Source organism: Hetaerina americana, unplaced genomic scaffold (genome assembly GCF_022747635.1).
Source record: "Hetaerina americana unplaced genomic scaffold, ioHetAmer1.1.p SCAF_981, whole genome shotgun sequence".
Taxonomy (NCBI): Eukaryota; Metazoa; Arthropoda; class Insecta; order Odonata; family Calopterygidae; genus Hetaerina; species Hetaerina americana.
This window is the reverse complement of record NW_027287629.1, coordinates 1-26,218: the sequence shown is the minus strand read 5'-3', so window position 1 is coordinate 26,218 and position 26,218 is coordinate 1. Positions and strand designations below refer to the sequence as shown.

At 51.0% G+C, this 26,218-nt stretch overlaps 9 non-coding genes and 2 pseudogenes across 9 annotated transcripts; all 11 read left to right on the top strand.

The window, feature by feature from the left end:
- Window positions 1–290: 290 nt before the first annotated feature.
- Window positions 291–424, top strand: LOC139699943 (U2 spliceosomal RNA; annotated as a pseudogene).
- Window positions 425–5,676: 5,252 nt separating this feature from the next.
- LOC139699937 (U2 spliceosomal RNA) lies at window positions 5,677–5,870 on the top strand. Its single transcript, XR_011703640.1, has one exon. It is a non-coding gene; the product is annotated as a U2 spliceosomal RNA (small nuclear RNA).
- A 1,512-nt stretch (window positions 5,871–7,382) lies between these two features.
- Window positions 7,383–7,516, top strand: LOC139699942 (U2 spliceosomal RNA; annotated as a pseudogene).
- A 5,252-nt stretch (window positions 7,517–12,768) lies between these two features.
- On the top strand, window positions 12,769–12,962 carry LOC139699936 (U2 spliceosomal RNA). The gene has a single exon (XR_011703639.1). It is a non-coding gene; the product is annotated as a U2 spliceosomal RNA (small nuclear RNA).
- A 1,512-nt stretch (window positions 12,963–14,474) lies between these two features.
- LOC139699932 (U2 spliceosomal RNA) lies at window positions 14,475–14,667 on the top strand. Its single transcript, XR_011703635.1, has one exon. It is a non-coding gene; the product is annotated as a U2 spliceosomal RNA (small nuclear RNA).
- A 1,512-nt stretch (window positions 14,668–16,179) lies between these two features.
- LOC139699930 (U2 spliceosomal RNA) lies at window positions 16,180–16,372 on the top strand. Its single transcript, XR_011703634.1, has one exon. It is a non-coding gene; the product is annotated as a U2 spliceosomal RNA (small nuclear RNA).
- Window positions 16,373–17,884: 1,512 nt separating this feature from the next.
- Window positions 17,885–18,077, top strand: LOC139699946 (U2 spliceosomal RNA). Its single transcript, XR_011703645.1, has one exon. It is a non-coding gene; the product is annotated as a U2 spliceosomal RNA (small nuclear RNA).
- Window positions 18,078–19,589: 1,512 nt separating this feature from the next.
- On the top strand, window positions 19,590–19,782 carry LOC139699945 (U2 spliceosomal RNA). The gene has a single exon (XR_011703644.1). It is a non-coding gene; the product is annotated as a U2 spliceosomal RNA (small nuclear RNA).
- A 1,512-nt stretch (window positions 19,783–21,294) lies between these two features.
- On the top strand, window positions 21,295–21,487 carry LOC139699944 (U2 spliceosomal RNA). The gene has a single exon (XR_011703643.1). It is a non-coding gene; the product is annotated as a U2 spliceosomal RNA (small nuclear RNA).
- A 1,512-nt stretch (window positions 21,488–22,999) lies between these two features.
- On the top strand, window positions 23,000–23,192 carry LOC139699941 (U2 spliceosomal RNA). The gene has a single exon (XR_011703642.1). It is a non-coding gene; the product is annotated as a U2 spliceosomal RNA (small nuclear RNA).
- A 1,512-nt stretch (window positions 23,193–24,704) lies between these two features.
- On the top strand, window positions 24,705–24,897 carry LOC139699929 (U2 spliceosomal RNA). The gene has a single exon (XR_011703633.1). It is a non-coding gene; the product is annotated as a U2 spliceosomal RNA (small nuclear RNA).
- The last annotated feature ends 1,321 nt before the right edge of the window (window positions 24,898–26,218 follow it).

The following is a 26,218-nucleotide window of genomic DNA, read 5'->3' as shown; positions in this document are numbered from 1 at the left end:
TCGCTCACAGAGATGGCACGACCTAGCGAAGGACTCCGCGTTGCAATTTACTGTCTCGCCTCCGGACTCCGGGGACGCAATTGCTCCGGCCCTCCTGCCCCCCGCGCCCCCCCAAAACTTTTCTTGCTGCAGGAAAACAAGGAAGCCTTCGGAAACACCCCCGCAGGACCCTACGCGAATTCTCCCCGACCAATGCCACCCCGCGGCGCCTACGCCAATCCTGCGCCCTCCGCCCCAAGTGCTCCGGGGTCGTCCCTACACATGTAAATATTGCAGAAAAGGGCTCCCTTATCGCTTCTCGGCCTTATGGCTAAGATCAAAGTGTAGTATCTGTTCTTATCAGCTTAATCCCCTTAACTTTCTTCTTTTTCGCCCGCCAAATTCAAATTTTTAAATGAACAGATCTACCGCTTTTGGACCTTTCTAGCCTCTCTGAGGAATCCCGGACGGGCCCCGACCAACGGTAAGCCCCCCGGGACACTCCCAGAGGGAAGGGGCAACAGGACACTAGGCGCCTGCTCTGCCCAGTAGCCCCTCTTTCGACCCCCGATGGCCCCACGGTCCATTGCCTCTTCAAGGCGGACCGTGGGACCCACCGCCCCCTCAGGGCTCCCCGGTCGCTCACGGACCGTTCCCCACGCCCACTTGGGGTGATAACCTCCCCGGGCTCGACGCCGGGCCCCTAAGGCCCGGCGCAGGCCCCCGCCCCCGGTGCACCGCCGGGTCCCTTCAGGACCGGTAGGCTGAGCACCGGACGTTCCCCGGCCCCCGGTGCACTGCCAGGTCCCCTCCGGACCGGTAGCTTGAGCACCGAGGCCCCCGGACCCCCTCAGGGCCCCCGGGAGCACCCTCCGTCGATCCCGTACGGATCGGCGCAGAGCGGGTGATTTGAACGGCGCGCGGTTTCCTTTTCGGCCGCGACGCCGGTCAAGCGACCGTTCGGCGCGCTTCACGCCCGATCGGTTCGATTGACCCCCTCCCCCCCGTCCGGTATTTGTGGAAGACTTCATCTTCCACAAAACCGTCATTTCAAAACCCCGGTAAATTCAAATTTCCTCCCGATCCCACCCATACGGGCCGAGAAGCGGGTTGAGCGCCTTCAGCGCCATCCCTCGGCGGCCGCCTGGACTTCATTCAGGTGGACGCCACGCGCTTAATTTAAATTTGTATTTTTGAAAATTTTCGTTCCGCAGTCCCTCAGACCGCGGAAAAGCCCTCCGTCGCCCCCCTTGGCCTTCAGCATTTATATCTTTTGAATTTTTTTGTGTCCTTAAAAGGACAATTTTCAAAACAACGTACCACGGTCCTTCAGGCCGTGGAATATCGTCCGCCAGGCCCCGTTTGTGCCATGACTTAACGCCCTCCCATGCCCCCACGTCCTCCCCGTAAAAACGGGGGGGCGGGGGCCGTTAGAAAAGCACCATCGCGTGCTAGTTCCTCCGCCCCCCCCTCCTCCTCTCGCACTCCGCGGAGGAGGAAAGTCGAGGCGTCAGAGCCCGACTCCTCCCCTCCCCATACACCACCGGACGGCGCGTCCGAAAGCGCTTCGGCGCGTAGGACGCGTCGCCCGCGGAAAATCATACACTATGGCTCCCCCGTTTCTTCTTCTTCTTCTTCTCCATCCGGCGTCCGAAAGCCTTCCCTTGAGACCTTCTCCCCGCTCTCGGACGTCACCTATTCTCCCCCCAAGTCCCGTTCTTCTTCCCCTCTCTCCCTCGACGACTTCACGACGCCTCCGGATTCTTCTTCGTCCAGACGTCCGGCGCTGGATTCTCCCCCCCCGATTCCCCCGACTGCCCCCGCCCCCCAAACGACTGACAGGGTCCCGGCGCTTCTCCTGACCGGCACCGCGGTGTCGGCCAGGAGAATCGACAATCAACTTGTGGTTTACTTTCCCGTGGCGGACACGTTAACCTGCACCGAGGTGGGATGCAGCATGTCCTTCCGCGCTACGGAGTGGACGGCGATGCGGAGAAGTCTCGTCCGGCACCTGATGGAGCAGCACGGCCACCGACTCACGTCGGTGAACGCCTGCTCCATCTGCGGTGGGACTATCGGCCGCAAGCCGTCCACTCATCCCTGCCTCAAAGGGGGGATACGTAAGGCTGCGGACGGACGTGTTGCACTCTCGCATCGGTGCGGGGCATGCGATTTCGCATGCGCTACCCGTCGCGGGCTTGCGAACCACATGGTGACCCACAAGAGACCTCCCCCCTTGATTGCCCCCCTTCAGGAGGCAATCGAGGAGACAGTTAGATGCACGACGCCGCCCAACGTGACCGAGGCGCAACCCTCCGATCCAGACGCAGCAGCAGACGCTCCGGCCGAAGACCTGGCGCCGGGGCAGCCTCCTGAAGTCGGTGACCTTAACGACACCGGGTCACCGCCGCCTGTGGACGCAGCAACATCGCCGCCGCCAGCTCCAGACGCAGCAGAAGGAGCACCACGACAGGTCGAGCCACCGATACAGCAGAAGGAGAAGCTGTGGCTCGACCGACTGGCCAGCACATCCGGCCAGTCATGGGAGGAGTTCGAGGTCGTGGTGCAGGATCTGGTGGCCACCACCCAGGCGGAGAGGAAGAGGGAGGCGAAACCTGCGGACGGAGGGGAAGCTCCTCGGCCACGAAACGTCGTGCACAGACAACCACCAAGACGCAGACAAGTAGCTGACTACGACGCGAAAAAGGCGTCGGACATACAGAAACTCTTCAGGAGTCATCCCAGGAGGGCAGTGGAGAGCATCCTGTCCGATAAGTCACCCTATTGCGACATTCCCGCGGAGGAGGTGGAAAAGCATTTCCGCCAAGTCTACGGGAATGTCGGGATGGGGGGCTTGGAGGACGAGGGTGACGACTCGGTCTACCGTCGCACGACGGAGACCGAGAAGAAACTGCTCCTCGAAAGGATCACTCCTGAGGAAGTGACGAGACGCATGTCTAGAACCAAGAACACCGCCCCGGGCCCCGATGGCCTCACCTACGGCGACCTGAGGGCGGTCGATAGACATGGACGAATTCTCTCTTTTATCTTCAACAGATGCCTGAAGGAGGCCAGGACACCGGCCGCGTGGAAGACCTCTCGGACTGTCCTCCTGCACAAAGGGGGGGACCGCCAGGACATCGGCAACTGGAGGCCCATAGCGCTTGGCAACACCATCGCCAAGCTGTACGCCGGGGTGCTTGCTGACCGCATACTATCTTGGGCGGTCAGCGGGAAGAAGATGCACCCGGCTCAAAAGGGCTTCCGGGAGTTCGAGGGGTGCCACGAGCACAATTTCACCCTTCAGGCAGCTGTTGACGAAATGAGACGCAGACGTTCCCGAATCGCACTGGCTTGGCTTGACCTACGGAACGCGTTCGGGTCCATCCCGCACCAACACCTCCAGAACACCCTGAGGAGGATGGACTTGCCTGAGGAGATGAGGAGGACCGTGGAGGAGTTGCAGAAGGGCTCCACGGTCGTGAAGACGACCAGCGGCGACACCGGCGTCATCGACATCTGCGCCGGTGTCAAGCAGGGGTGCCCGTTATCACCGACCATTTTCAACTTGGGAATGGAGCCGGTGATACGGGCGGTCGCTGGTGAGGCAGGCAAGTCCGGAGTCGTCGTCCAGGGGCAAAACATCGCCATCCTGGCCTACGCGGACGACTTGGTGCTGGTGGCCCGGGACCAGGAGCACCTGCAGCGCCTGCTGAACATCGCGGGAGAAGAGGCGACCGCTGCAGGTCTACAGTTCAAGCCAAGCAAGTGCGCAACGCTGGACCTCAACTTTGCAGCAAACCAGCCCGTGCAGCCGTCCCAACTCACCATCCAGGGGGCGGCCATTTCCAGCCTGAAGGACGGCGAAGCGTACCGGTACCTCGGGGTCCCGTTCGGGTTCCACGTGGACCAGACCCCCGAGGAGGACCTGGTGCGCTTGGGCGAGGACGTCAAGAAGATCGACGAGTCACTCCTCGCCCCGTGGCAGAAGATCGCCGCGACCAACATCTTCCTTCTGCCCAGGCTGGAATTCATCTTGCGGGCTGGTAATGTTAAAAAGAAAAACTTGACCGACATCGACAAGAGGCTGAAGGCCTGCGCAAAGGGCTGGCTCCATTTGCCCAAAAGGGCATCGCCTGAGATGGTCTTCATTGGCCATCAACACGGCGGCGCAGGTCTTCTCCCTCTTTCCGACTTGACTGACATATTGACCATCGTGCAGGGATATCGACTCCTCCATTCCCGTGACCCCAACGTGAGAGTGCTCGCCTGGGGTCGCCTGAAGGAGGTAGTGCGGAGGAAGCTGAGGAGACCGCCAACCACCGGTGATCTCGCAGAGTACCTTAGTGGTAGTCTGCGGGATGACTTTGGAAGGGAAAGCGGCGACTTCAGTTCCCTCTTCACGCAGGTTCGCTCCGCGTCACGCCGTATCGCCGCGCGCATAGGCTTGAGCTGGAGATGGTCGGACGAGCTAAGGGAGATGCAGATTTCGTTCCGGGACATGAATGACGGGGCTGAAGACCGCCCCCCCTTCATCAGGGTTCCTCCGAAGGCCGTAAGGCAACTGACGGGTGCCCTGAAGATCGCGGTGCGGCGCTACTACCTGAACAAGGTAAGCGCCAAGCCCGATCAAGGGAAAGTCATTCGTGCCTCGGCGAAATCTGAAGCCTCCAATCACTTCCTGGCAGGAGGGAGATACACCAGGTTTTGTGATTGGAGGTTCATCTTTAGGGCTCGGCTCGATCTGCTCCCGCTCAATGCCTGTCGCCGTTGGGAAACCAACGGGGACAAGCGGTGTCGGCGATGTGGCTACGCGGAGGAGACCCTGCCCCACGTCGTTAATCACTGCACGATGCACTCAAGGACGTGGCAGCATAGACATAATGCTGTCCAAGACCGACTACACAGGGCTCTGATTGGACGCCGGGGAAAAGGTGACGATGAAATCAGAGTCAACAAACAAGTACCTGGCACTGACTCGACTCTTAGACCAGACCTGGTTATAACTAACCAGGCCGACAAGACTGTGACATTGATCGACGTAGCAGTACCGTTCGAGAACAACGAGGGAGCTCTGCTGGCAGCCAGGACCGCGAAGGAGGAGAAGTACGCCGCCCTGGCAGAGACCATCCGCCAGCAGGGATACCGGTCATCGGTCGCCGCCATCGTCGTGGGAAGCCTGGGGACGTGGGACTCGCAGAACGACCCCGTCCTGAAGTCCCTGGGCCTACCTCGACGATTCTGCACCACCATGCGGCGACTGATGGTCAGCGACGTCATCCGCTGGACCCGGGACTGCTACGTCGAACACATCACGGGACATAGACAGTATGAAGACGGCTCCGGAGGCTGAAAAGGAAAGGACAAAAGTGAAGTCGTGTAAAATCATTTCCTCCCTCTTTCCATACTTCTTCATTGTAAAACCTTTCTCTGTCCCCTTTCTCTTTTATTTACTCTATGAGCCATAGTGTATGAATGGCCACGCCGTGGTGTATAAACGGCCCCCCCCAAAAGTGTAAACCCTCCCCGTGAGAGACTTAAACATATAAAACATTTTATAAAAAAAAACACTCGTGCGAGAAGCCTATATTATTATAATATTTCCCCAAAATAAAGGGGCAAAAAGACTTGTTCCCCGGCTCCCTCATTTGGAGGGAGCCGGTCATGTATAAATTATATATTAATTATAAGTTGCTTAAAACTCTGTATGAAAGAATTTTCAAATAAACATTTTAAATCTGTTCTTATCAGCTTAATATCTGATACGTCCCGCATTGCGGGACCAGAATATTAATCTGATTTTTGGACATTGGCGGGGTACCCGGAGTTTACTCCATCCCTGCCGCGGGTTGGCCCGGCATTGCAGTACCGTCGGGATCGGCCCATCATTAAAAAGGTCCACTTAAAAGCTGATGAGAACAGATTGAAGCTTAAATTGATCCGCGAAAATTATTTATTTTCGCACTTGCAAATTTCAGGCGATCCGGCTGGAAAAATATTCGCGAAATTGCATTTTCGCGGAGAGAAGCGATTTTATTCCATGCGAGCGGAGCAAAAGTAATGTAATCCAAATTGAAGCAGCACAACGAAGTATTAAAAGGAATGAATTATTAAAAGGAGAGAAACTTGGGAAGAAAAAAAATCCCATCTGAAGAGAGTCGTCGTCACTTTAAAGTGTAAGTGTAACAATAAATACAATTTTGTGAAAATAATGCAATTATTTTTTCTGCTTTCAATGCAACGTCAACAACAACAACGTCTTGTCTCCTCAGTATTCCATCATTGGAGACGACGACAACTGTTGAAGAGAGGCGCCGGATCACGTTTCAAACTTTGGCGTGTGACGCCCCTTCCTTCCAGCTGTTTACCTCCCCCCCGAAGAGATGGCGCGCGCGCGCTCCCGGCAAGGAGCGTCATTCAAGACGACCCGACGCGAATCGACTCGCGGAAATAGGTGAGTTCCACTCTTTTACCTTAGTTTTTGAACACCAATCTTTCCACAGAATTTATGCGAAGATAATTCTTGTAAAAGGAGTGTGTGTTTGATGAAAAAAAATTGAACGGAAAAGAAACTCAATACATCGGAGGAAACGACCGATCGCGAGCACTCGGGAAAAATTGGAAAAATGTTTGCAAAAAAATTTTCAGAAATTTTTTGCGAATTTCGCGGAAATCGATGCCCATTTTCGCGATATTTTTCGAGAAAATGGAAAATATAAACAATGGAGAAATCTGGTTTTCCATCTTGTGCAATTGAAAGCGCCACTTTTTTACAGCCTTTTCGATTCCTATTCTCCGATTTGAAGAAAACCCTAATTTGTTTATATTTGAAGAAACCCTAATTTATGTATTTATTTATTTATAAGGAAAGCGTATTTTTACTAATGACGATTAATGCAAAGTAAGTGAACAGCACACGATTTTAAATCTCTACCACACAGGAAGTGAAGTGAAGAGGAAGCCCGTTTTTCGAAAAACTGTCGACCACTGAATACTGGCGAAAAGGGCCCTTTATTACCGCCCTGGATGCCCCCCTCCATTTTCGGAATGTTTGAAAATTGCGCCCGACCTTTCCCGGGAAGCGGGGAGAGAGCTTGCAATACGTCTCGTGTGTCGCTCACAGAGATGGCACGACCTAGCGAAGGACTCCGCGTTGCAATTTACTGTCTCGCCTCCGGACTCCGGGGACGCAATTGCTCCGGCCCTCCTGCCCCCCGCGCCCCCCCAAAACTTTTCTTGCTGCAGGAAAACAAGGAAGCCTTCGGAAACACCCCCGCAGGACCCTACGCGAATTCTCCCCGACCAATGCCACCCCGCGGCGCCTACGCCAATCCTGCGCCCTCCGCCCCAAGTGCTCCGGGGTCGTCCCTACACATGTAAATATTGCAGAAAAGGGCTCCCTTATCGCTTCTCGGCCTTATGGCTAAGATCAAAGTGTAGTATCTGTTCTTATCAGCTTAATCCCCTTAACTTTCTTCTTTTTCGCCCGCCAAATTCAAATTTTTAAATGAACAGATCTACCGCTTTTGGACCTTTCTAGCCTCTCTGAGGAATCCCGGACGGGCCCCGACCAACGGTAAGCCCCCCGGGACACTCCCAGAGGGAAGGGGCAACAGGACACTAGGCGCCTGCTCTGCCCAGTAGCCCCTCTTTCGACCCCCGATGGCCCCACGGTCCATTGCCTCTTCAAGGCGGACCGTGGGACCCACCGCCCCCTCAGGGCTCCCCGGTCGCTCACGGACCGTTCCCCACGCCCACTTGGGGTGATAACCTCCCCGGGCTCGACGCCGGGCCCCTAAGGCCCGGCGCAGGCCCCCGCCCCCGGTGCACCGCCGGGTCCCTTCAGGACCGGTAGGCTGAGCACCGGACGTTCCCCGGCCCCCGGTGCACTGCCAGGTCCCCTCCGGACCGGTAGCTTGAGCACCGAGGCCCCCGGACCCCCTCAGGGCCCCCGGGAGCACCCTCCGTCGATCCCGTACGGATCGGCGCAGAGCGGGTGATTTGAACGGCGCGCGGTTTCCTTTTCGGCCGCGACGCCGGTCAAGCGACCGTTCGGCGCGCTTCACGCCCGATCGGTTCGATTGACCCCCTCCCCCCCGTCCGGTATTTGTGGAAGACTTCATCTTCCACAAAACCGTCATTTCAAAACCCCGGTAAATTCAAATTTCCTCCCGATCCCACCCATACGGGCCGAGAAGCGGGTTGAGCGCCTTCAGCGCCATCCCTCGGCGGCCGCCTGGACTTCATTCAGGTGGACGCCACGCGCTTAATTTAAATTTGTATTTTTGAAAATTTTCGTTCCGCAGTCCCTCAGACCGCGGAAAAGCCCTCCGTCGCCCCCCTTGGCCTTCAGCATTTATATCTTTTGAATTTTTTTGTGTCCTTAAAAGGACAATTTTCAAAACAACGTACCACGGTCCTTCAGGCCGTGGAATATCGTCCGCCAGGCCCCGTTTGTGCCATGACTTAACGCCCTCCCATGCCCCCACGTCCTCCCCGTAAAAACGGGGGGGCGGGGGCCGTTAGAAAAGCACCATCGCGTGCTAGTTCCTCCGCCCCCCCCTCCTCCTCTCGCACTCCGCGGAGGAGGAAAGTCGAGGCGTCAGAGCCCGACTCCTCCCCTCCCCATACACCACCGGACGGCGCGTCCGAAAGCGCTTCGGCGCGTAGGACGCGTCGCCCGCGGAAAATCATACACTATGGCTCCCCCGTTTCTTCTTCTTCTTCTTCTCCATCCGGCGTCCGAAAGCCTTCCCTTGAGACCTTCTCCCCGCTCTCGGACGTCACCTATTCTCCCCCCAAGTCCCGTTCTTCTTCCCCTCTCTCCCTCGACGACTTCACGACGCCTCCGGATTCTTCTTCGTCCAGACGTCCGGCGCTGGATTCTCCCCCCCCGATTCCCCCGACTGCCCCCGCCCCCCAAACGACTGACAGGGTCCCGGCGCTTCTCCTGACCGGCACCGCGGTGTCGGCCAGGAGAATCGACAATCAACTTGTGGTTTACTTTCCCGTGGCGGACACGTTAACCTGCACCGAGGTGGGATGCAGCATGTCCTTCCGCGCTACGGAGTGGACGGCGATGCGGAGAAGTCTCGTCCGGCACCTGATGGAGCAGCACGGCCACCGACTCACGTCGGTGAACGCCTGCTCCATCTGCGGTGGGACTATCGGCCGCAAGCCGTCCACTCATCCCTGCCTCAAAGGGGGGATACGTAAGGCTGCGGACGGACGTGTTGCACTCTCGCATCGGTGCGGGGCATGCGATTTCGCATGCGCTACCCGTCGCGGGCTTGCGAACCACATGGTGACCCACAAGAGACCTCCCCCCTTGATTGCCCCCCTTCAGGAGGCAATCGAGGAGACAGTTAGATGCACGACGCCGCCCAACGTGACCGAGGCGCAACCCTCCGATCCAGACGCAGCAGCAGACGCTCCGGCCGAAGACCTGGCGCCGGGGCAGCCTCCTGAAGTCGGTGACCTTAACGACACCGGGTCACCGCCGCCTGTGGACGCAGCAACATCGCCGCCGCCAGCTCCAGACGCAGCAGAAGGAGCACCACGACAGGTCGAGCCACCGATACAGCAGAAGGAGAAGCTGTGGCTCGACCGACTGGCCAGCACATCCGGCCAGTCATGGGAGGAGTTCGAGGTCGTGGTGCAGGATCTGGTGGCCACCACCCAGGCGGAGAGGAAGAGGGAGGCGAAACCTGCGGACGGAGGGGAAGCTCCTCGGCCACGAAACGTCGTGCACAGACAACCACCAAGACGCAGACAAGTAGCTGACTACGACGCGAAAAAGGCGTCGGACATACAGAAACTCTTCAGGAGTCATCCCAGGAGGGCAGTGGAGAGCATCCTGTCCGATAAGTCACCCTATTGCGACATTCCCGCGGAGGAGGTGGAAAAGCATTTCCGCCAAGTCTACGGGAATGTCGGGATGGGGGGCTTGGAGGACGAGGGTGACGACTCGGTCTACCGTCGCACGACGGAGACCGAGAAGAAACTGCTCCTCGAAAGGATCACTCCTGAGGAAGTGACGAGACGCATGTCTAGAACCAAGAACACCGCCCCGGGCCCCGATGGCCTCACCTACGGCGACCTGAGGGCGGTCGATAGACATGGACGAATTCTCTCTTTTATCTTCAACAGATGCCTGAAGGAGGCCAGGACACCGGCCGCGTGGAAGACCTCTCGGACTGTCCTCCTGCACAAAGGGGGGGACCGCCAGGACATCGGCAACTGGAGGCCCATAGCGCTTGGCAACACCATCGCCAAGCTGTACGCCGGGGTGCTTGCTGACCGCATACTATCTTGGGCGGTCAGCGGGAAGAAGATGCACCCGGCTCAAAAGGGCTTCCGGGAGTTCGAGGGGTGCCACGAGCACAATTTCACCCTTCAGGCAGCTGTTGACGAAATGAGACGCAGACGTTCCCGAATCGCACTGGCTTGGCTTGACCTACGGAACGCGTTCGGGTCCATCCCGCACCAACACCTCCAGAACACCCTGAGGAGGATGGACTTGCCTGAGGAGATGAGGAGGACCGTGGAGGAGTTGCAGAAGGGCTCCACGGTCGTGAAGACGACCAGCGGCGACACCGGCGTCATCGACATCTGCGCCGGTGTCAAGCAGGGGTGCCCGTTATCACCGACCATTTTCAACTTGGGAATGGAGCCGGTGATACGGGCGGTCGCTGGTGAGGCAGGCAAGTCCGGAGTCGTCGTCCAGGGGCAAAACATCGCCATCCTGGCCTACGCGGACGACTTGGTGCTGGTGGCCCGGGACCAGGAGCACCTGCAGCGCCTGCTGAACATCGCGGGAGAAGAGGCGACCGCTGCAGGTCTACAGTTCAAGCCAAGCAAGTGCGCAACGCTGGACCTCAACTTTGCAGCAAACCAGCCCGTGCAGCCGTCCCAACTCACCATCCAGGGGGCGGCCATTTCCAGCCTGAAGGACGGCGAAGCGTACCGGTACCTCGGGGTCCCGTTCGGGTTCCACGTGGACCAGACCCCCGAGGAGGACCTGGTGCGCTTGGGCGAGGACGTCAAGAAGATCGACGAGTCACTCCTCGCCCCGTGGCAGAAGATCGCCGCGACCAACATCTTCCTTCTGCCCAGGCTGGAATTCATCTTGCGGGCTGGTAATGTTAAAAAGAAAAACTTGACCGACATCGACAAGAGGCTGAAGGCCTGCGCAAAGGGCTGGCTCCATTTGCCCAAAAGGGCATCGCCTGAGATGGTCTTCATTGGCCATCAACACGGCGGCGCAGGTCTTCTCCCTCTTTCCGACTTGACTGACATATTGACCATCGTGCAGGGATATCGACTCCTCCATTCCCGTGACCCCAACGTGAGAGTGCTCGCCTGGGGTCGCCTGAAGGAGGTAGTGCGGAGGAAGCTGAGGAGACCGCCAACCACCGGTGATCTCGCAGAGTACCTTAGTGGTAGTCTGCGGGATGACTTTGGAAGGGAAAGCGGCGACTTCAGTTCCCTCTTCACGCAGGTTCGCTCCGCGTCACGCCGTATCGCCGCGCGCATAGGCTTGAGCTGGAGATGGTCGGACGAGCTAAGGGAGATGCAGATTTCGTTCCGGGACATGAATGACGGGGCTGAAGACCGCCCCCCCTTCATCAGGGTTCCTCCGAAGGCCGTAAGGCAACTGACGGGTGCCCTGAAGATCGCGGTGCGGCGCTACTACCTGAACAAGGTAAGCGCCAAGCCCGATCAAGGGAAAGTCATTCGTGCCTCGGCGAAATCTGAAGCCTCCAATCACTTCCTGGCAGGAGGGAGATACACCAGGTTTTGTGATTGGAGGTTCATCTTTAGGGCTCGGCTCGATCTGCTCCCGCTCAATGCCTGTCGCCGTTGGGAAACCAACGGGGACAAGCGGTGTCGGCGATGTGGCTACGCGGAGGAGACCCTGCCCCACGTCGTTAATCACTGCACGATGCACTCAAGGACGTGGCAGCATAGACATAATGCTGTCCAAGACCGACTACACAGGGCTCTGATTGGACGCCGGGGAAAAGGTGACGATGAAATCAGAGTCAACAAACAAGTACCTGGCACTGACTCGACTCTTAGACCAGACCTGGTTATAACTAACCAGGCCGACAAGACTGTGACATTGATCGACGTAGCAGTACCGTTCGAGAACAACGAGGGAGCTCTGCTGGCAGCCAGGACCGCGAAGGAGGAGAAGTACGCCGCCCTGGCAGAGACCATCCGCCAGCAGGGATACCGGTCATCGGTCGCCGCCATCGTCGTGGGAAGCCTGGGGACGTGGGACTCGCAGAACGACCCCGTCCTGAAGTCCCTGGGCCTACCTCGACGATTCTGCACCACCATGCGGCGACTGATGGTCAGCGACGTCATCCGCTGGACCCGGGACTGCTACGTCGAACACATCACGGGACATAGACAGTATGAAGACGGCTCCGGAGGCTGAAAAGGAAAGGACAAAAGTGAAGTCGTGTAAAATCATTTCCTCCCTCTTTCCATACTTCTTCATTGTAAAACCTTTCTCTGTCCCCTTTCTCTTTTATTTACTCTATGAGCCATAGTGTATGAATGGCCACGCCGTGGTGTATAAACGGCCCCCCCCAAAAGTGTAAACCCTCCCCGTGAGAGACTTAAACATATAAAACATTTTATAAAAAAAAACACTCGTGCGAGAAGCCTATATTATTATAATATTTCCCCAAAATAAAGGGGCAAAAAGACTTGTTCCCCGGCTCCCTCATTTGGAGGGAGCCGGTCATGTATAAATTATATATTAATTATAAGTTGCTTAAAACTCTGTATGAAAGAATTTTCAAATAAACATTTTAAATCTGTTCTTATCAGCTTAATATCTGATACGTCCCGCATTGCGGGACCAGAATATTAATCTGATTTTTGGACATTGGCGGGGTACCCGGAGTTTACTCCATCCCTGCCGCGGGTTGGCCCGGCATTGCAGTACCGTCGGGATCGGCCCATCATTAAAAAGGTCCACTTAAAAGCTGATGAGAACAGATTGAAGCTTAAATTGATCCGCGAAAATTATTTATTTTCGCACTTGCAAATTTCAGGCGATCCGGCTGGAAAAATATTCGCGAAATTGCATTTTCGCGGAGAGAAGCGATTTTATTCCATGCGAGCGGAGCAAAAGTAATGTAATCCAAATTGAAGCAGCACAACGAAGTATTAAAAGGAATGAATTATTAAAAGGAGAGAAACTTGGGAAGAAAAAAAATCCCATCTGAAGAGAGTCGTCGTCACTTTAAAGTGTAAGTGTAACAATAAATACAATTTTGTGAAAATAATGCAATTATTTTTTCTGCTTTCAATGCAACGTCAACAACAACAACGTCTTGTCTCCTCAGTATTCCATCATTGGAGACGACGACAACTGTTGAAGAGAGGCGCCGGATCACGTTTCAAACTTTGGCGTGTGACGCCCCTTCCTTCCAGCTGTTTACCTCCCCCCCGAAGAGATGGCGCGCGCGCGCTCCCGGCAAGGAGCGTCATTCAAGACGACCCGACGCGAATCGACTCGCGGAAATAGGTGAGTTCCACTCTTTTACCTTAGTTTTTGAACACCAATCTTTCCACAGAATTTATGCGAAGATAATTCTTGTAAAAGGAGTGTGTGTTTGATGAAAAAAAATTGAACGGAAAAGAAACTCAATACATCGGAGGAAACGACCGATCGCGAGCACTCGGGAAAAATTGGAAAAATGTTTGCAAAAAAATTTTCAGAAATTTTTTGCGAATTTCGCGGAAATCGATGCCCATTTTCGCGATATTTTTCGAGAAAATGGAAAATATAAACAATGGAGAAATCTGGTTTTCCATCTTGTGCAATTGAAAGCGCCACTTTTTTACAGCCTTTTCGATTCCTATTCTCCGATTTGAAGAAAACCCTAATTTGTTTATATTTGAAGAAACCCTAATTTATGTATTTATTTATTTATAAGGAAAGCGTATTTTTACTAATGACGATTAATGCAAAGTAAGTGAACAGCACACGATTTTAAATCTCTACCACACAGGAAGTGAAGTGAAGAGGAAGCCCGTTTTTCGAAAAACTGTCGACCACTGAATACTGGCGAAAAGGGCCCTTTATTACCGCCCTGGATGCCCCCCTCCATTTTCGGAATGTTTGAAAATTGCGCCCGACCTTTCCCGGGAAGCGGGGAGAGAGCTTGCAATACGTCTCGTGTGTCGCTCACAGAGATGGCACGACCTAGCGAAGGACTCCGCGTTGCAATTTACTGTCTCGCCTCCGGACTCCGGGGACGCAATTGCTCCGGCCCTCCTGCCCCCCGCGCCCCCCCAAAACTTTTCTTGCTGCAGGAAAACAAGGAAGCCTTCGGAAACACCCCCGCAGGACCCTACGCGAATTCTCCCCGACCAATGCCACCCCGCGGCGCCTACGCCAATCCTGCGCCCTCCGCCCCAAGTGCTCCGGGGTCGTCCCTACACATGTAAATATTGCAGAAAAGGGCTCCCTTATCGCTTCTCGGCCTTATGGCTAAGATCAAAGTGTAGTATCTGTTCTTATCAGCTTAATATCTGATACGTCCCGCATTGCGGGACCAGAATATTAATCTGATTTTTGGACATTGGCGGGGTACCCGGAGTTTACTCCATCCCTGCCGCGGGTTGGCCCGGCATTGCAGTACCGTCGGGATCGGCCCATCATTAAAAAGGTCCACTTAAAAGCTGATGAGAACAGATTGAAGCTTAAATTGATCCGCGAAAATTATTTATTTTCGCACTTGCAAATTTCAGGCGATCCGGCTGGAAAAATATTCGCGAAATTGCATTTTCGCGGAGAGAAGCGATTTTATTCCATGCGAGCGGAGCAAAAGTAATGTAATCCAAATTGAAGCAGCACAACGAAGTATTAAAAGGAATGAATTATTAAAAGGAGAGAAACTTGGGAAGAAAAAAAATCCCATCTGAAGAGAGTCGTCGTCACTTTAAAGTGTAAGTGTAACAATAAATACAATTTTGTGAAAATAATGCAATTATTTTTTCTGCTTTCAATGCAACGTCAACAACAACAACGTCTTGTCTCCTCAGTATTCCATCATTGGAGACGACGACAACTGTTGAAGAGAGGCGCCGGATCACGTTTCAAACTTTGGCGTGTGACGCCCCTTCCTTCCAGCTGTTTACCTCCCCCCCGAAGAGATGGCGCGCGCGCGCTCCCGGCAAGGAGCGTCATTCAAGACGACCCGACGCGAATCGACTCGCGGAAATAGGTGAGTTCCACTCTTTTACCTTAGTTTTTGAACACCAATCTTTCCACAGAATTTATGCGAAGATAATTCTTGTAAAAGGAGTGTGTGTTTGATGAAAAAAAATTGAACGGAAAAGAAACTCAATACATCGGAGGAAACGACCGATCGCGAGCACTCGGGAAAAATTGGAAAAATGTTTGCAAAAAAATTTTCAGAAATTTTTTGCGAATTTCGCGGAAATCGATGCCCATTTTCGCGATATTTTTCGAGAAAATGGAAAATATAAACAATGGAGAAATCTGGTTTTCCATCTTGTGCAATTGAAAGCGCCACTTTTTTACAGCCTTTTCGATTCCTATTCTCCGATTTGAAGAAAACCCTAATTTGTTTATATTTGAAGAAACCCTAATTTATGTATTTATTTATTTATAAGGAAAGCGTATTTTTACTAATGACGATTAATGCAAAGTAAGTGAACAGCACACGATTTTAAATCTCTACCACACAGGAAGTGAAGTGAAGAGGAAGCCCGTTTTTCGAAAAACTGTCGACCACTGAATACTGGCGAAAAGGGCCCTTTATTACCGCCCTGGATGCCCCCCTCCATTTTCGGAATGTTTGAAAATTGCGCCCGACCTTTCCCGGGAAGCGGGGAGAGAGCTTGCAATACGTCTCGTGTGTCGCTCACAGAGATGGCACGACCTAGCGAAGGACTCCGCGTTGCAATTTACTGTCTCGCCTCCGGACTCCGGGGACGCAATTGCTCCGGCCCTCCTGCCCCCCGCGCCCCCCCAAAACTTTTCTTGCTGCAGGAAAACAAGGAAGCCTTCGGAAACACCCCCGCAGGACCCTACGCGAATTCTCCCCGACCAATGCCACCCCGCGGCGCCTACGCCAATCCTGCGCCCTCCGCCCCAAGTGCTCCGGGGTCGTCCCTACACATGTAAATATTGCAGAAAAGGGCTCCCTTATCGCTTCTCGGCCTTATGGCTAAGATCAAAGTGTAGTATCTGTTCTTATCAGCTTAATATCTGATACGTCCCGCATTGCGGGACCAGAATATTAATCTGATTTTTGGACATTGGCGGGGTACCCGGAGTTTACTCCATCCCTGCCGCGGGTTGGCCCGGCATTGCAGTACCGTCGGGATCGGCCCATCATTAAAAAGGTCCACTTAAAAGCTGATGAGAACAGATTGAAGCTTAAATTGATCCGCGAAAATTATTTATTTTCGCACTTGCAAATTTCAGGCGATCCGGCTGGAAAAATATTCGCGAAATTGCATTTTCGCGGAGAGAAGCGATTTTATTCCATGCGAGCGGAGCAAAAGTAATGTAATCCAAATTGAAGCAGCACAACGAAGTATTAAAAGGAATGAATTATTAAAAGGAGAGAAACTTGGGAAGAAAAAAAATCCCATCTGAAGAGAGTCGTCGTCACTTTAAAGTGTAAGTGTAACAATAAATACAATTTTGTGAAAATAATGCAATTATTTTTTCTGCTTTCAATGCAACGTCAACAACAACAACGTCTTGTCTCCTCAGTATTCCATCATTGGAGACGACGACAACTGTTGAAGAGAGGCGCCGGATCACGTTTCAAACTTTGGCGTGTGACGCCCCTTCCTTCCAGCTGTTTACCTCCCCCCCGAAGAGATGGCGCGCGCGCGCTCCCGGCAAGGAGCGTCATTCAAGACGACCCGACGCGAATCGACTCGCGGAAATAGGTGAGTTCCACTCTTTTACCTTAGTTTTTGAACACCAATCTTTCCACAGAATTTATGCGAAGATAATTCTTGTAAAAGGAGTGTGTGTTTGATGAAAAAAAATTGAACGGAAAAGAAACTCAATACATCGGAGGAAACGACCGATCGCGAGCACTCGGGAAAAATTGGAAAAATGTTTGCAAAAAAATTTTCAGAAATTTTTTGCGAATTTCGCGGAAATCGATGCCCATTTTCGCGATATTTTTCGAGAAAATGGAAAATATAAACAATGGAGAAATCTGGTTTTCCATCTTGTGCAATTGAAAGCGCCACTTTTTTACAGCCTTTTCGATTCCTATTCTCCGATTTGAAGAAAACCCTAATTTGTTTATATTTGAAGAAACCCTAATTTATGTATTTATTTATTTATAAGGAAAGCGTATTTTTACTAATGACGATTAATGCAAAGTAAGTGAACAGCACACGATTTTAAATCTCTACCACACAGGAAGTGAAGTGAAGAGGAAGCCCGTTTTTCGAAAAACTGTCGACCACTGAATACTGGCGAAAAGGGCCCTTTATTACCGCCCTGGATGCCCCCCTCCATTTTCGGAATGTTTGAAAATTGCGCCCGACCTTTCCCGGGAAGCGGGGAGAGAGCTTGCAATACGTCTCGTGTGTCGCTCACAGAGATGGCACGACCTAGCGAAGGACTCCGCGTTGCAATTTACTGTCTCGCCTCCGGACTCCGGGGACGCAATTGCTCCGGCCCTCCTGCCCCCCGCGCCCCCCCAAAACTTTTCTTGCTGCAGGAAAACAAGGAAGCCTTCGGAAACACCCCCGCAGGACCCTACGCGAATTCTCCCCGACCAATGCCACCCCGCGGCGCCTACGCCAATCCTGCGCCCTCCGCCCCAAGTGCTCCGGGGTCGTCCCTACACATGTAAATATTGCAGAAAAGGGCTCCCTTATCGCTTCTCGGCCTTATGGCTAAGATCAAAGTGTAGTATCTGTTCTTATCAGCTTAATATCTGATACGTCCCGCATTGCGGGACCAGAATATTAATCTGATTTTTGGACATTGGCGGGGTACCCGGAGTTTACTCCATCCCTGCCGCGGGTTGGCCCGGCATTGCAGTACCGTCGGGATCGGCCCATCATTAAAAAGGTCCACTTAAAAGCTGATGAGAACAGATTGAAGCTTAAATTGATCCGCGAAAATTATTTATTTTCGCACTTGCAAATTTCAGGCGATCCGGCTGGAAAAATATTCGCGAAATTGCATTTTCGCGGAGAGAAGCGATTTTATTCCATGCGAGCGGAGCAAAAGTAATGTAATCCAAATTGAAGCAGCACAACGAAGTATTAAAAGGAATGAATTATTAAAAGGAGAGAAACTTGGGAAGAAAAAAAATCCCATCTGAAGAGAGTCGTCGTCACTTTAAAGTGTAAGTGTAACAATAAATACAATTTTGTGAAAATAATGCAATTATTTTTTCTGCTTTCAATGCAACGTCAACAACAACAACGTCTTGTCTCCTCAGTATTCCATCATTGGAGACGACGACAACTGTTGAAGAGAGGCGCCGGATCACGTTTCAAACTTTGGCGTGTGACGCCCCTTCCTTCCAGCTGTTTACCTCCCCCCCGAAGAGATGGCGCGCGCGCGCTCCCGGCAAGGAGCGTCATTCAAGACGACCCGACGCGAATCGACTCGCGGAAATAGGTGAGTTCCACTCTTTTACCTTAGTTTTTGAACACCAATCTTTCCACAGAATTTATGCGAAGATAATTCTTGTAAAAGGAGTGTGTGTTTGATGAAAAAAAATTGAACGGAAAAGAAACTCAATACATCGGAGGAAACGACCGATCGCGAGCACTCGGGAAAAATTGGAAAAATGTTTGCAAAAAAATTTTCAGAAATTTTTTGCGAATTTCGCGGAAATCGATGCCCATTTTCGCGATATTTTTCGAGAAAATGGAAAATATAAACAATGGAGAAATCTGGTTTTCCATCTTGTGCAATTGAAAGCGCCACTTTTTTACAGCCTTTTCGATTCCTATTCTCCGATTTGAAGAAAACCCTAATTTGTTTATATTTGAAGAAACCCTAATTTATGTATTTATTTATTTATAAGGAAAGCGTATTTTTACTAATGACGATTAATGCAAAGTAAGTGAACAGCACACGATTTTAAATCTCTACCACACAGGAAGTGAAGTGAAGAGGAAGCCCGTTTTTCGAAAAACTGTCGACCACTGAATACTGGCGAAAAGGGCCCTTTATTACCGCCCTGGATGCCCCCCTCCATTTTCGGAATGTTTGAAAATTGCGCCCGACCTTTCCCGGGAAGCGGGGAGAGAGCTTGCAATACGTCTCGTGTGTCGCTCACAGAGATGGCACGACCTAGCGAAGGACTCCGCGTTGCAATTTACTGTCTCGCCTCCGGACTCCGGGGACGCAATTGCTCCGGCCCTCCTGCCCCCCGCGCCCCCCCAAAACTTTTCTTGCTGCAGGAAAACAAGGAAGCCTTCGGAAACACCCCCGCAGGACCCTACGCGAATTCTCCCCGACCAATGCCACCCCGCGGCGCCTACGCCAATCCTGCGCCCTCCGCCCCAAGTGCTCCGGGGTCGTCCCTACACATGTAAATATTGCAGAAAAGGGCTCCCTTATCGCTTCTCGGCCTTATGGCTAAGATCAAAGTGTAGTATCTGTTCTTATCAGCTTAATATCTGATACGTCCCGCATTGCGGGACCAGAATATTAATCTGATTTTTGGACATTGGCGGGGTACCCGGAGTTTACTCCATCCCTGCCGCGGGTTGGCCCGGCATTGCAGTACCGTCGGGATCGGCCCATCATTAAAAAGGTCCACTTAAAAGCTGATGAGAACAGATTGAAGCTTAAATTGATCCGCGAAAATTATTTATTTTCGCACTTGCAAATTTCAGGCGATCCGGCTGGAAAAATATTCGCGAAATTGCATTTTCGCGGAGAGAAGCGATTTTATTCCATGCGAGCGGAGCAAAAGTAATGTAATCCAAATTGAAGCAGCACAACGAAGTATTAAAAGGAATGAATTATTAAAAGGAGAGAAACTTGGGAAGAAAAAAAATCCCATCTGAAGAGAGTCGTCGTCACTTTAAAGTGTAAGTGTAACAATAAATACAATTTTGTGAAAATAATGCAATTATTTTTTCTGCTTTCAATGCAACGTCAACAACAACAACGTCTTGTCTCCTCAGTATTCCATCATTGGAGACGACGACAACTGTTGAAGAGAGGCGCCGGATCACGTTTCAAACTTTGGCGTGTGACGCCCCTTCCTTCCAGCTGTTTACCTCCCCCCCGAAGAGATGGCGCGCGCGCGCTCCCGGCAAGGAGCGTCATTCAAGACGACCCGACGCGAATCGACTCGCGGAAATAGGTGAGTTCCACTCTTTTACCTTAGTTTTTGAACACCAATCTTTCCACAGAATTTATGCGAAGATAATTCTTGTAAAAGGAGTGTGTGTTTGATGAAAAAAAATTGAACGGAAAAGAAACTCAATACATCGGAGGAAACGACCGATCGCGAGCACTCGGGAAAAATTGGAAAAATGTTTGCAAAAAAATTTTCAGAAATTTTTTGCGAATTTCGCGGAAATCGATGCCCATTTTCGCGATATTTTTCGAGAAAATGGAAAATATAAACAATGGAGAAATCTGGTTTTCCATCTTGTGCAATTGAAAGCGCCACTTTTTTACAGCCTTTTCGATTCCTATTCTCCGATTTGAAGAAAACCCTAATTTGTTTATATTTGAAGAAACCCTAATTTATGTATTTATTTATTTATAAGGAAAGCGTATTTTTACTAATGACGATTAATGCAAAGTAAGTGAACAGCACACGATTTTAAATCTCTACCACACAGGAAGTGAAGTGAAGAGGAAGCCCGTTTTTCGAAAAACTGTCGACCACTGAATACTGGCGAAAAGGGCCCTTTATTACCGCCCTGGATGCCCCCCTCCATTTTCGGAATGTTTGAAAATTGCGCCCGACCTTTCCCGGGAAGCGGGGAGAGAGCTTGCAATACGTCTCGTGTGTCGCTCACAGAGATGGCACGACCTAGCGAAGGACTCCGCGTTGCAATTTACTGTCTCGCCTCCGGACTCCGGGGACGCAATTGCTCCGGCCCTCCTGCCCCCCGCGCCCCCCCAAAACTTTTCTTGCTGCAGGAAAACAAGGAAGCCTTCGGAAACACCCCCGCAGGACCCTACGCGAATTCTCCCCGACCAATGCCACCCCGCGGCGCCTACGCCAATCCTGCGCCCTCCGCCCCAAGTGCTCCGGGGTCGTCCCTACACATGTAAATATTGCAGAAAAGGGCTCCCTTATCGCTTCTCGGCCTTATGGCTAAGATCAAAGTGTAGTATCTGTTCTTATCAGCTTAATATCTGATACGTCCCGCATTGCGGGACCAGAATATTAATCTGATTTTTGGACATTGGCGGGGTACCCGGAGTTTACTCCATCCCTGCCGCGGGTTGGCCCGGCATTGCAGTACCGTCGGGATCGGCCCATCATTAAAAAGGTCCACTTAAAAGCTGATGAGAACAGATTGAAGCTTAAATTGATCCGCGAAAATTATTTATTTTCGCACTTGCAAATTTCAGGCGATCCGGCTGGAAAAATATTCGCGAAATTGCATTTTCGCGGAGAGAAGCGATTTTATTCCATGCGAGCGGAGCAAAAGTAATGTAATCCAAATTGAAGCAGCACAACGAAGTATTAAAAGGAATGAATTATTAAAAGGAGAGAAACTTGGGAAGAAAAAAAATCCCATCTGAAGAGAGTCGTCGTCACTTTAAAGTGTAAGTGTAACAATAAATACAATTTTGTGAAAATAATGCAATTATTTTTTCTGCTTTCAATGCAACGTCAACAACAACAACGTCTTGTCTCCTCAGTATTCCATCATTGGAGACGACGACAACTGTTGAAGAGAGGCGCCGGATCACGTTTCAAACTTTGGCGTGTGACGCCCCTTCCTTCCAGCTGTTTACCTCCCCCCCGAAGAGATGGCGCGCGCGCGCTCCCGGCAAGGAGCGTCATTCAAGACGACCCGACGCGAATCGACTCGCGGAAATAGGTGAGTTCCACTCTTTTACCTTAGTTTTTGAACACCAATCTTTCCACAGAATTTATGCGAAGATAATTCTTGTAAAAGGAGTGTGTGTTTGATGAAAAAAAATTGAACGGAAAAGAAACTCAATACATCGGAGGAAACGACCGATCGCGAGCACTCGGGAAAAATTGGAAAAATGTTTGCAAAAAAATTTTCAGAAATTTTTTGCGAATTTCGCGGAAATCGATGCCCATTTTCGCGATATTTTTCGAGAAAATGGAAAATATAAACAATGGAGAAATCTGGTTTTCCATCTTGTGCAATTGAAAGCGCCACTTTTTTACAGCCTTTTCGATTCCTATTCTCCGATTTGAAGAAAACCCTAATTTGTTTATATTTGAAGAAACCCTAATTTATGTATTTATTTATTTATAAGGAAAGCGTATTTTTACTAATGACGATTAATGCAAAGTAAGTGAACAGCACACGATTTTAAATCTCTACCACACAGGAAGTGAAGTGAAGAGGAAGCCCGTTTTTCGAAAAACTGTCGACCACTGAATACTGGCGAAAAGGGCCCTTTATTACCGCCCTGGATGCCCCCCTCCATTTTCGGAATGTTTGAAAATTGCGCCCGACCTTTCCCGGGAAGCGGGGAGAGAGCTTGCAATACGTCTCGTGTGTCGCTCACAGAGATGGCACGACCTAGCGAAGGACTCCGCGTTGCAATTTACTGTCTCGCCTCCGGACTCCGGGGACGCAATTGCTCCGGCCCTCCTGCCCCCCGCGCCCCCCCAAAACTTTTCTTGCTGCAGGAAAACAAGGAAGCCTTCGGAAACACCCCCGCAGGACCCTACGCGAATTCTCCCCGACCAATGCCACCCCGCGGCGCCTACGCCAATCCTGCGCCCTCCGCCCCAAGTGCTCCGGGGTCGTCCCTACACATGTAAATATTGCAGAAAAGGGCTCCCTTATCGCTTCTCGGCCTTATGGCTAAGATCAAAGTGTAGTATCTGTTCTTATCAGCTTAATATCTGATACGTCCCGCATTGCGGGACCAGAATATTAATCTGATTTTTGGACATTGGCGGGGTACCCGGAGTTTACTCCATCCCTGCCGCGGGTTGGCCCGGCATTGCAGTACCGTCGGGATCGGCCCATCATTAAAAAGGTCCACTTAAAAGCTGATGAGAACAGATTGAAGCTTAAATTGATCCGCGAAAATTATTTATTTTCGCACTTGCAAATTTCAGGCGATCCGGCTGGAAAAATATTCGCGAAATTGCATTTTCGCGGAGAGAAGCGATTTTATTCCATGCGAGCGGAGCAAAAGTAATGTAATCCAAATTGAAGCAGCACAACGAAGTATTAAAAGGAATGAATTATTAAAAGGAGAGAAACTTGGGAAGAAAAAAAATCCCATCTGAAGAGAGTCGTCGTCACTTTAAAGTGTAAGTGTAACAATAAATACAATTTTGTGAAAATAATGCAATTATTTTTTCTGCTTTCAATGCAACGTCAACAACAACAACGTCTTGTCTCCTCAGTATTCCATCATTGGAGACGACGACAACTGTTGAAGAGAGGCGCCGGATCACGTTTCAAACTTTGGCGTGTGACGCCCCTTCCTTCCAGCTGTTTACCTCCCCCCCGAAGAGATGGCGCGCGCGCGCTCCCGGCAAGGAGCGTCATTCAAGACGACCCGACGCGAATCGACTCGCGGAAATAGGTGAGTTCCACTCTTTTACCTTAGTTTTTGAACACCAATCTTTCCACAGAATTTATGCGAAGATAATTCTTGTAAAAGGAGTGTGTGTTTGATGAAAAAAAATTGAACGGAAAAGAAACTCAATACATCGGAGGAAACGACCGATCGCGAGCACTCGGGAAAAATTGGAAAAATGTTTGCAAAAAAATTTTCAGAAATTTTTTGCGAATTTCGCGGAAATCGATGCCCATTTTCGCGATATTTTTCGAGAAAATGGAAAATATAAACAATGGAGAAATCTGGTTTTCCATCTTGTGCAATTGAAAGCGCCACTTTTTTACAGCCTTTTCGATTCCTATTCTCCGATTTGAAGAAAACCCTAATTTGTTTATATTTGAAGAAACCCTAATTTATGTATTTATTTATTTATAAGGAAAGCGTATTTTTACTAATGACGATTAATGCAAAGTAAGTGAACAGCACACGATTTTAAATCTCTACCACACAGGAAGTGAAGTGAAGAGGAAGCCCGTTTTTCGAAAAACTGTCGACCACTGAATACTGGCGAAAAGGGCCCTTTATTACCGCCCTGGATGCCCCCCTCCATTTTCGGAATGTTTGAAAATTGCGCCCGACCTTTCCCGGGAAGCGGGGAGAGAGCTTGCAATACGTCTCGTGTGTCGCTCACAGAGATGGCACGACCTAGCGAAGGACTCCGCGTTGCAATTTACTGTCTCGCCTCCGGACTCCGGGGACGCAATTGCTCCGGCCCTCCTGCCCCCCGCGCCCCCCCAAAACTTTTCTTGCTGCAGGAAAACAAGGAAGCCTTCGGAAACACCCCCGCAGGACCCTACGCGAATTCTCCCCGACCAATGCCACCCCGCGGCGCCTACGCCAATCCTGCGCCCTCCGCCCCAAGTGCTCCGGGGTCGTCCCTACACATGTAAATATTGCAGAAAAGGGCTCCCTTATCGCTTCTCGGCCTTATGGCTAAGATCAAAGTGTAGTATCTGTTCTTATCAGCTTAATATCTGATACGTCCCGCATTGCGGGACCAGAATATTAATCTGATTTTTGGACATTGGCGGGGTACCCGGAGTTTACTCCATCCCTGCCGCGGGTTGGCCCGGCATTGCAGTACCGTCGGGATCGGCCCATCATTAAAAAGGTCCACTTAAAAGCTGATGAGAACAGATTGAAGCTTAAATTGATCCGCGAAAATTATTTATTTTCGCACTTGCAAATTTCAGGCGATCCGGCTGGAAAAATATTCGCGAAATTGCATTTTCGCGGAGAGAAGCGATTTTATTCCATGCGAGCGGAGCAAAAGTAATGTAATCCAAATTGAAGCAGCACAACGAAGTATTAAAAGGAATGAATTATTAAAAGGAGAGAAACTTGGGAAGAAAAAAAATCCCATCTGAAGAGAGTCGTCGTCACTTTAAAGTGTAAGTGTAACAATAAATACAATTTTGTGAAAATAATGCAATTATTTTTTCTGCTTTCAATGCAACGTCAACAACAACAACGTCTTGTCTCCTCAGTATTCCATCATTGGAGACGACGACAACTGTTGAAGAGAGGCGCCGGATCACGTTTCAAACTTTGGCGTGTGACGCCCCTTCCTTCCAGCTGTTTACCTCCCCCCCGAAGAGATGGCGCGCGCGCGCTCCCGGCAAGGAGCGTCATTCAAGACGACCCGACGCGAATCGACTCGCGGAAATAGGTGAGTTCCACTCTTTTACCTTAGTTTTTGAACACCAATCTTTCCACAGAATTTATGCGAAGATAATTCTTGTAAAAGGAGTGTGTGTTTGATGAAAAAAAATTGAACGGAAAAGAAACTCAATACATCGGAGGAAACGACCGATCGCGAGCACTCGGGAAAAATTGGAAAAATGTTTGCAAAAAAATTTTCAGAAATTTTTTGCGAATTTCGCGGAAATCGATGCCCATTTTCGCGATATTTTTCGAGAAAATGGAAAATATAAACAATGGAGAAATCTGGTTTTCCATCTTGTGCAATTGAAAGCGCCACTTTTTTACAGCCTTTTCGATTCCTATTCTCCGATTTGAAGAAAACCCTAATTTGTTTATATTTGAAGAAACCCTAATTTATGTATTTATTTATTTATAAGGAAAGCGTATTTTTACTAATGACGATTAATGCAAAGTAAGTGAACAGCACACGATTTTAAATCTCTACCACACAGGAAGTGAAGTGAAGAGGAAGCCCGTTTTTCGAAAAACTGTCGACCACTGAATACTGGCGAAAAGGGCCCTTTATTACCGCCCTGGATGCCCCCCTCCATTTTCGGAATGTTTGAAAATTGCGCCCGACCTTTCCCGGGAAGCGGGGAGAGAGCTTGCAATACGTCTCGTGTGTCGCTCACAGAGATGGCACGACCTAGCGAAGGACTCCGCGTTGCAATTTACTGTCTCGCCTCCGGACTCCGGGGACGCAATTGCTCCGGCCCTCCTGCC